The sequence below is a fragment of the Chaetodon trifascialis genome, chromosome 20 (assembly GCF_039877785.1).
Source record: "Chaetodon trifascialis isolate fChaTrf1 chromosome 20, fChaTrf1.hap1, whole genome shotgun sequence".
In the NCBI taxonomy this organism is placed as follows: domain Eukaryota; kingdom Metazoa; phylum Chordata; class Actinopteri; order Chaetodontiformes; family Chaetodontidae; genus Chaetodon; species Chaetodon trifascialis.
This window is the reverse complement of record NC_092075.1, coordinates 4,225,842-4,236,041: the sequence shown is the minus strand read 5'-3', so window position 1 is coordinate 4,236,041 and position 10,200 is coordinate 4,225,842.

The following is a 10,200-nucleotide window of genomic DNA, read 5'->3' as shown; positions in this document are numbered from 1 at the left end:
AGCAGGGAGCCAAGTGCAGAAACTATGCTTCAGAAGAAAAAAGCAATCCCTGCTTTGGTGTGAAAGAGGGTTTATAGCAACAAATCTGAATTGACTGTAATCAAGACAAGACTACGGCAGATAGAAAAGGACGGGCGATCGGGTCAAAAAAGACGAGAGGGGTCTTTTCTGTGAGGGTGCATGTGTGACAGCTTGAACACCCAGTTGCTGGAGGGAGAGGTCTGTTTCTGCAGGACTAAATTGGCTGTCAAAGCTGCCACAGACGACCCTTCACGAGAGCAGCAGCCCTCTCATATTTCTCCCGTAATATGAACTGGGGGAGAGAAGGGGGCAGAAAAAAATGCAATTACTGCTCCTCTTTCGTATGTCATCTCTGTCATGTATGAAGGCAAAAACACAGAGCAGCTCTTGTTATAATGACTCCCCCAAAACTAATTTTCCACTTGCACAACAGACACAGGTGTGCAGGATCCTATTACCTGAACCACATAAGATTGTCAAAAGTGCTCTACATTATATGTTATTCTCTTTATCCTCCCTCCCTTTTAATAAAACCTCTCCAATACAGGCTCCCCTGAGGCAGCAGAGCTTGAACTACATCACGTCCTCTTGGCCATTGGTCTCGAGGCTTTTTGTATTCCCCTCAACAGTAATGGCCGCTTGGCTTAAAAGGAGTCTAACAATGCCAAACCGCACTCCCCTTTCATCCTCATTAAAATAATTTACCCCAACTTGGAGTGACAGAAGCAGTCTTTAGACACAAAAAGGCCGTCACAGATGCAAAATTACTCTCATTTTAATGCAAACTGCAGTAATGTGAGCTATTACAGTAAAACCCTGTATACAGCTGATCACTGCAATGAAGCTGAATAGCACCTGACTTCAATAAAGGATAAATGTGGTAATATTTCACCTTTTTTCCAACTATTAAAAGACCAAAACTGAAGTAATGGAATAATCCTACTAACAAGTATCGTCTGTGTCTCTGGACAGTTTATTCCTATCTACTCACAAGAGCACCAAATCCGTCCATCCCAACAAATACACTATTTACTCCTGTTTGAGTAAGTTTTGTGAAATTGTTTAACCTTTTTTAAAAATGAAAGTGTTAATTTGTGATCAGTTTTTAAAGATTCTCGTCTTCAGTAGGAGCCAGTGGGCTCGTGGTGAGTGCAGGGGAATTGGAGAGTATTGAGGGATGGGCTAATGTAGTGTTGTTTTCATGAAACAAAAAATATATTACCAGAATATTACCAGCGTTATTCTTTAAGGGATAATTCCCCTTTGTTACAACTTTGATGTTTCCTTTGACATGCTGGGCCATTGTTCTGACTGGTTTTGATAACATTGTGCACACCAAGTTAATTGCTCACCTCTGGGAATGTGTCGCCGTCACAAGAAATAAGCCCAATGTGGCACAAAACTGCGGCGTTCATACATGTTTTAAACAAATCCTCTGCTCTGCTGAACTCATTTGGAAAAAATGTTCTCTTGAGACCACCCTGGTTCAACATTGACAGCATGCTTTCAGTAGTTTATGTCCTGATTAAGTCATTTATATCATCCGGCTGAACTGCTTTGTCTGATTTTTTGACTGTCTGTCTTTCTTCTCATGTCATACTTCATTATAACAGGGTTTCTGAAATCAAAGCAAGCTATGAAAAATAACTCCTAAGTTGTAATAAAAAAGGATCCTTTAATGTTCTGCAGCCAAATTCACTAGGAACCAGTCATGATCAGCAATCCATCAGCACAGAGTTACATGGCCGTCTCCTCATGGAGGTAAACTCTTGTTTTATCATGACACTGTATACTGTATCTACTTTGATTTAACATGCAAAAACATTTGGCCAGGCTATTTCAGATCTTTCTGCATGGTACTAAATTTCTGAGGATAAGAGTGTCTGCTAAGTGCTTGGATTTGAAAGAGATTGACAGCCGCCCACAGTGACAGACTGCTGTCTCCACCCCTTGTCTGTCCAGATTTTCTCATTAAATGCGCCGCTATGACACAGCAGAGGTGATCGATGGCACCGCGCTCTCATCCTTGTGTGCTCCTGACATGATTTATCATGCGCCCTCCCCCATCTCCCTCCATCTCCACAAGAACATGTCTTCCATGTCGCCTGTGTACGTGTGGATAACAGTTAGGTCACAATCAGGTGTCATTCTGAAAAGTTTGGGGTAAATATCTTCGGGGAGTGAAAGGTCATGACTGAGGATATTCCCAGACATGACGCCCCCGTTGCAGTGAGTCACTCTTGTGTTGTTCCTGAGCTCCATCTGACGTTCTGACTCCGCTTTCGGGAAGACGTTTCCACCAGCTGATAGATCGCAGGCGACACTCTCACACACAAATTAAACAGAAAGGTCTTTCCTCTGCTGCTTTCCCCTCTCCCTCAACACAAGAGGAGGTGATTCACTAACCCAAAGGAGGTGAAATAGGGGCTGATGACTTGTATGACACGTGAACTTCTCACACTCTCATTACCCATGATCCATCATCAGCCCCCAGCCGGCCTGTTCTCTTATAGCTGCAATGTTGATGAGTGGCCACCAGATGAATCACAATTAAACAGTTATCCCCTCCTCTCCGTCGCCACGGCGGCAGCTATATCACTGAGGATATCAGCGCGGACAGCCTGGCGTGTAAATTAAACATGGACAGATACAGGCGCTGTCAGTCACCCCGTTCAGAGTGAGCGCATCCATCTGTGTATCCACCTCTGAGCCGCGGTGGCACCAAGGACACGCAGCAGCCCATCACCATTCAGGAGTAGTTCCCATTTCCCACCTCCTCTCCTTTCCACCGTATGATTATTATGTCCTTCATGAATACATTTGGTTTTCATTGCACCACTGCGCTGCATACTTCTGCCCTGGATAAAGAGAAAGGAAAAAAAAAGCAGCCATTAATAAGGACGCAGGAATGCACACACGAACACGCTCTTCCGCACTGGCGCACAACTGTCTGTTTGCTGTTTTTCTTAACAAGCGCAAACAGCAGAAATATGTAATGTGTGCCAGGTGTGGATGTGCATGCAAGCACACTCACACGCCCCGAGAGGCACAACTGCTATTGGATTTCCATACCTTCTCTGGGTATAATGAAATGCAGATGCCCCTTTGTGCTCCAGACAGCACAGCTCATCTCTGCTTTCTAGCATATACTCACAGGATTACCACGTCCTGGTGCTGGTGCATAGCTGAGGAGTCTCAGCTGAAGGAGTTGACAACATTTGACACAAATTACACAGTACTCATGATAATACATTTCAGCCAAATAGCATTATATATTGTTTGTAAATTGGGTGAACTGGCCTTTTAATGAAGCCCAAAACAGCCAGAGGTAAGTCCCCTCTGGCCAAGTGTGTGTCCACTTGTTATTAAATGAGAATCCATGTGTTAGGAAACTTTAATAGCCTTTAACTTTGTACATCAAAGTCTTATTTGTGGTATTTTAAGGGCATCCCGTGAGTGTTAAACGCTGCTCCCTCATTAAATGTCACTAAGTTAAGCGTATGCATGAGTCATACGGGGAGGGTTTCCATCCCTAAAGTGTTTCAGGCCTTCTCGTGGTAAACACATGCATTTAGGGTCTTAGCTCACTGCCATTAAAATTAATTACTTGTACTTTTATAAGATAAATGTAAGCAACAGCGACCAGTGGCGAAACACAGTGTCACACATCTTAAATCATTCAGATTAATTAACCAAAATGGGTGTATAGCAAGCTCTCTGACCTTTGTCGCACGCCTCTCGTCAGCAAAAACAAGGCCTAACAGGAGACTCATCCGCTGCTCTTCCTGCGACTAATTGGGCCTCTTAAATTGCCGCTAGCCTGATAACTGTGGCGCTGTGTCTGAATTTGCACTTCACTGCTTTACGCTACTGTGATTAAAATTCATACAGGCTCAGGGGTTCGTGGTGTGTCAGGGGTCTGTGTGAGTGTGGTGAGAGGCATGGAGGGGCTTTTCTCTCACTGTCCCTTTTTACACCTGTTTGTGGTGCCGGCGGTGCATTCAGGTCCTGTCCAACAGGACCCACTGATCACTGATAATGGAGCAAACTATGTAAATGGATTTTGCTTCACTTCCTCTCTCAGTCTTCTCACTCAGGAATAATTGATAGTGAGTTTATGTGTTACGCTAGCAGAGAATAAACTCACTTCCCACAACAAACCTGCGGGTCTACGTCACATATCAGGCTTCAGGTTACCCACGAGGCTACCTTCCTTAAAGAGGAGGCTGATGGCTTTTTGCTGGTGGAAAAATCAGGCTTTTGTTTTAAAGTAGACCTCTGGCGTCTACAGTGGTAACTCTTCTTTTTGTTTTTGTGTTTAACAGTTTGTTCCCAATTGTCTGGAGAAGTAAGTTATTGTTATCATATTTTAAATTAGTTATTTAAATTTTGACTGTCTGGCCTGAATTCCATTTAGCTACAGAGCCTATGAAACGTGATAATATGCAGCACAGACGACAGCACTGTTCTGCCTGTGCAAGGCACCTGGCTGGCCATCAGGGACCGTTTAGGCTTCACTGTCTTGCTCAAGGACATGAGGAGAAAGGAAATCACCAATGCTGTCTTTAATGCATAACCCTCCTGAGCAGCAGTCAGCAGCAACATTTCTAGAAAAACAGCAGCATTGGTCTTTTGTTCAAGTGGGTTCAAAAGAAAGATGTTCACGTTTTCCTGAACATGAAACAGCTAAAATAACACGTGCTCAGGCAGAAAAGAGAACACTGGATCAGTGGGTGTAACCAAAAACAACCAACAGTCCATGTTGATGAAGATTATCTCTCCATAACTTTAACTTTTGGTTGCTTTGACTCCAGATGAGCACATTCCTCCTGTGGGTCGAAGCACTGAGGAATTAACTGTCTTGTTGTTAAGGTCTTTGGACTCGGTTTCCAAGTCCAGTCCAGTCTCCCAGCTGGTGAAACGATAAAAAGTGTAGCTTTCAACCAACAACTGGAAATGGGAACTTCTGAATGTTTCAATCTGGGAAGGAAAGGCAGAAAAATACAAACCCCCCCCTCCCCCCCCCCCCAAAATTTGACATGTCGAGCAGCGTATCATCGCACAGTGTTCTCCGCTTACCTCTTTTAGGTTTTGCAATTGCTCCAAAATACAACATATAAACAGGCGAACATATCAAATTTGACAGGACCCTGCAGAGGCTGGCCATCCTGAACTAATCTCCGTTTACACATTTCTGACCAGGAGATTTTTTTTATAGCAAATTATTCAAGACAGATCCAACACCTACATCTCTTGTTCTCTCTTGGTTTCACTGAAGCTAACGGCCACTGGCTAATTTCCCAGAGAGACACCCACTGTTTGTCTGCAAGGACACTGAGAAGGGTTCTCACAGTTCTTGGGTCATTCCAGCATCACTAATATCCTGTGAGCTGTTAATCCACTTCTGAAGCCAAACTCTCAGGTCGACTGTTTATTTTGGCATCCCACTTGTATGGAAATAAAGCCAAGCATTGTACTGTACGTTCGGCTTTCTCCCTCGTTCCCTTTCTTTTCTCGGCCGTTGCAGGGTAATATTTGCCAGCGTCTGATTCACAGCTCCGTAACACAACATTGTACTTTGATTAAACACAAAGTTTTCAATCAAATTGCTTCAGGCATGTACAGAACTGGCCTCACGCATTGAAAAAGAAAAGGAACATTGTGCGCTTGTGTGTTTTTAACACTGCTACCCACCCAAGATCATTAATCCATTCCACTAAAGCATTCGCTGTGAGGTATACCTCACTGCACAAGTTAGCTTTCACCTTCACAGCGTTCATCAAAACAGTCTCTGGGTATTTTAATCACTGTAATTCATCATAATACTGTTAAACCTGTGCACGGTTGGGCCAAAACGATTATTTTTTCAATACAGTTTTCTTCCCCCCCATGCGCTTTATTTATCTCATTTACTTTTCTTTAAAAATTGTTTTTTATTATTACCCAAACATTCAACGCTACACTAATTGTAGCCTAATTAATAATTCAAGTCAGAATTTAGTGCAATTGCAAAAAAGTTGTGTAAAACATAAATGCATCACAGAATAACAGAATGTGATAATTTGCTAATCCTCAATTGAAAGCAATACAAAGACAATATATTTAACCTCATCAGCTTCAATGATTTTTGTAAATTCTGTGTAATTCTTGCTTGCATACTCTTTATTAACAAGAAACATTAATCCCAGTATGGATCATTGACCCATTTATGTGATTGTAAGTTCCAGTGACTTATGTATCATGTCTAAGGATTACGAACAGAGCCAAATAAAACCTACTGAATAATTTCCAGTAACCCTGTTAAGAATCCAAAAAAAGATGAACAAGCTGAAATCTGCGTGGATCTGCAAGGGGAAGTGCATCCATCATTGCTTTTGAGAGCAACTGTTGCCCGCTCACTGATGTGTAAATGTGTTGAAAATACCAGTTTCCCTGCTACAGAGCTTTGAAATGTGTTTTCCATTGAAGAGAAATAACATTTGATTATTGCCTCACAGCACAACGCTGCTACATCAATCACATATAGCAGTGTGAACAACAAACAAACATGGAGCCTCAGCAGTTCGGCTGAGAGGAGGGGAGAGCTCGTACAGAGAGAGGCTGTGATTTTAAAGCAATTGTTCTGTGATTGAAGTACTCCCCAGCCCCAGGCTATCAAATAAAGTCTGATCCCTCTTCCTCTATATCCCCTAAAATCTTTTAATGAGACCAAATCCTTTTAACTCATGCCCCAACTGCTGGAGTTATGGATATAACTGTGTATGTGTTTGCCAGTGTGTGTGTGTGTGTGTGTGTGTGTGTGTGTGTGTGTGTGTGTGTGTGTGTGTGTGTGTGTGTGTGTGTGTGTGTGTGTGTGTGTGTGTGTGTGTGTGTGTGTGTGTGTGTGTGTGTGTGTGTGTGTGTGTGTACAGACAAGCTCAGAGCAGTTTTCTCCTTCTGTTGGGGTGGAAAGGGAAGAGCAGCAGTTTCCTCTGGAGGAGAATCACATCAAAGACATCAAAAGACTGAAAACATGGAGCGTCAATATCAAGCCAAATGAGCATCATCTCACAAGCCCGTCCAGAGTGTGTGGACCGCGGCCTGCACGACCCAAATATACTGCCTTAAAGGTTATTAAAGCTGAACTGCAGCTGAACTGTAAATGAAAAGAAAAAATTGTGTCCAAGGCATTGCACCTGACAGACTCTCACTAAGCAATAGCACTGGACTGGAATGGAAAAGGATGACCACACTGCGACCAGGACGTAAAATCTAAATTAGGTTTAGATTCTCATTTTACATTTCCAGGCCGGTAATCGCCATTAATAACAGGCAATTTAATTTCACCACAACAGTGGTTGTGTACAAAATAATTTAACAGGCATCAGTTAGCCTTAATGTGACGACGCACACACGAACACACAAACACTGGCATTGGCTGGCAAAGACGTACCACGGCATAACAAGGAAATGAGTTTAACCTTTGCCACACTTCAGGTGTGGAGAGGAATTTTCAGAGGAAATGTTGCGGAGCAGAGATGCTTATCATTCAGGAGAACTTAAAAGTGAAAGCAGATGTTCTGATGGCAGGGTTTTCTGACACATGATGAAACGTTTAAAAGCGTGTATGATGTGTGACAAATAAAGGGGATTGTCCCTCTGATTCTTCTTCTTCTTATATATCCGCTAATTCATCGATATTAGAGCAATGCCCTTTTGAGCATGTTAGCATTTACTTAAAATCATTCCATGTTAAGCCTCACTCTGCTGCTCGCATAGCTGTTTTTCACCTTGTGACTGTCAAAGCCCCTGACATGCCACTGTATTAGAAGTCCATCATCATTTGTCAGTTCAGTTTTCCAGGTAATCTGCACATGGTCTCTGTGCTTCCTTATTCCACGAGAGAGAGTGTGAAAGAGAGAGAGATTACAGCAAAGCCATTTGCTTACACACAGCATTACATCATCCCACTTTGCAATACAAACAATATGCAAGCTATCTGTTTAGCATTGGCTGCCTAACCTTTAGTGGCATTGTGATGTTGTTGAGCATCTAAATGAAAGGTAGGGATTTCTCTGCCTGCTCGTTCCCATCCTGAACTGGTGCATACAGCTTTTAATTTAACATTAATCACTGGGAGGACACAAGAGTGTGTTTTCCTCGCTGCCCTGTTATTAGTCTTTTGTTTGGTTGATGTAATGCGCTCCACTGCTAAAGGTGACGCACGGCGATCTGAGCGCCAGATGTAGTGTTGCATTTCAAACATGAGGCTCATATAAGGTGTGCAGGCTTAACTCCTCGGCTTTGTACAGTATGTGATTACAGCTTAGGTGTTAACTTGTGGGCTGTGTAATATGCACAGTATCGTATGTGAGATAGAAACAGGATGGTCAGTGTGTACTGACAAACAAATGACCTCCACATAAATCTCTGAAGTTTTTTCCATCTGGCTCCTCTCAGCAGTATCAAACTGAGGATGAGTTTCTTCATCTGACTGGTGGGTCAAAGGAAAAGCGTGATGACCCATTTCGGCTTCGGGTGTCTAACCTGTTTAATCTGCTGTGGCCTAAAAAGCCAGCGTACAGAGCATCACTAACTCCAGCCTTCTCGGCTGATCAAAAGGCAGAGCTGCTGTGCCCGTGACTAACAGCAAATGACCCTTGAAAGCTATAATTGTCTGTTCCTCTTTGTGCACGGGCAGATGGAGGTGTGGACTGACCTTGTTTTCACCTATTTTAATGACCGAGTGTTCATCCAAGAGGGCCGGGACGCCGTCTTTTAACTGTGGCCACTTCTGATGTCGGGAAGGACATTATCAAAAAGAAGCAGAGTGAAAGACGGACATTAAAGGGCTCACGGTGAGCCCAATGAACACAAAGGTACACTCAATTAGAGACAAGAAATTGCAAGTACACATATGCATTCAGATGAGCCATGAAGTTTAACCCCAGTTTATGTCAATCTGGGCTCTTTTTTGTAGTTTCTGCCATCATTCATTTTGATGATGATAAACTTGTACCAAGCTAATTGCTTAGTTCTGGGAACGCGGTGACAAAGCTAAAGCATTAGGCAGCGCAAGACACATGAACACTCAGGTGAACATAAAGTTTTAATACAGCCACATACCAGCAAAACTTAATCAGAAGACAAATGAAGGAAAAGCAGTAAAACCGTGACCCAAAGTGTCTGTTGTGGACATCCAGCACAGTTTACAGAACAACTTCCTGGTTTAGCTTTGACCCACCACAGTTATGGTAGTTGCTCCTGCTGGTTTCTCCAACGTTACTAACCCCATTTTTAATTAAAAGTAGCAATACCGCAGTGTAGAAATACTCTGTTAGAAGTAAAAGCCATGCATCCAAATTTTTTTGAGTAAAAAAGCAAATATGGGATTCATATCTGTGTGTCTGTGTGCACAACCATGCAGCTGATTTCTCATAATCAAACAGGCCTTACTGCCCGTGACTGGGACACACACTGACATTAGTTTTGCTTTATTATTCAGCATCCACCTCTGAAGTTACATTACTTGGCCCATAGCTTCAAACGCCCACAACACCCTACCTGTCCATTATCCATTTCCCGGTACTTCTACTGCCTCTCACACGCACGACACATGGACAGCTGACAGCCCTCTGCAATTTAGAAGGACAAAGCAGGAAAATGAGGGTCCCATTGAAAAGCAGGTGGGTGGGTTGAACTAATGAGTGAGCCCATTGTCGAGGACGACCACGCTGTCACGGTGCAGGATCACAGTGAACAGCTCATCCCCACGCTCTCACGAACGGCATGGCATGCATGTCACACACCCCTCAAGTGCTGACAGGTACAGGCCCTTGGCGTGTATCGGTATGTCTGGAAGACGGCTCAACCCCCTCCACCCCCCCACCCCCACCCCCCAGTGCAAAACCACTAAAACAGCAATTAAAGGAGGCATTTAAAAATGGCTGCACTCACTTAACCGCTGCTGGAAAAACATCGTCTCTCCTTCCTTTTGTGAACTTTGTGAAAGACAGCTGATGTTCTAATGTGACTGTGCTTTCATGTCTAAACCACACACACATGATTAAATACATTTTTCTCCCTCACATACAAGCTTACACACACACACACGTTCCTGTAACGCTGTGTCACCAACAGCATCACAGGAACAACTGATGACACTGATGACAGAAAGAATGGAGCAGTGCTGACAGGACG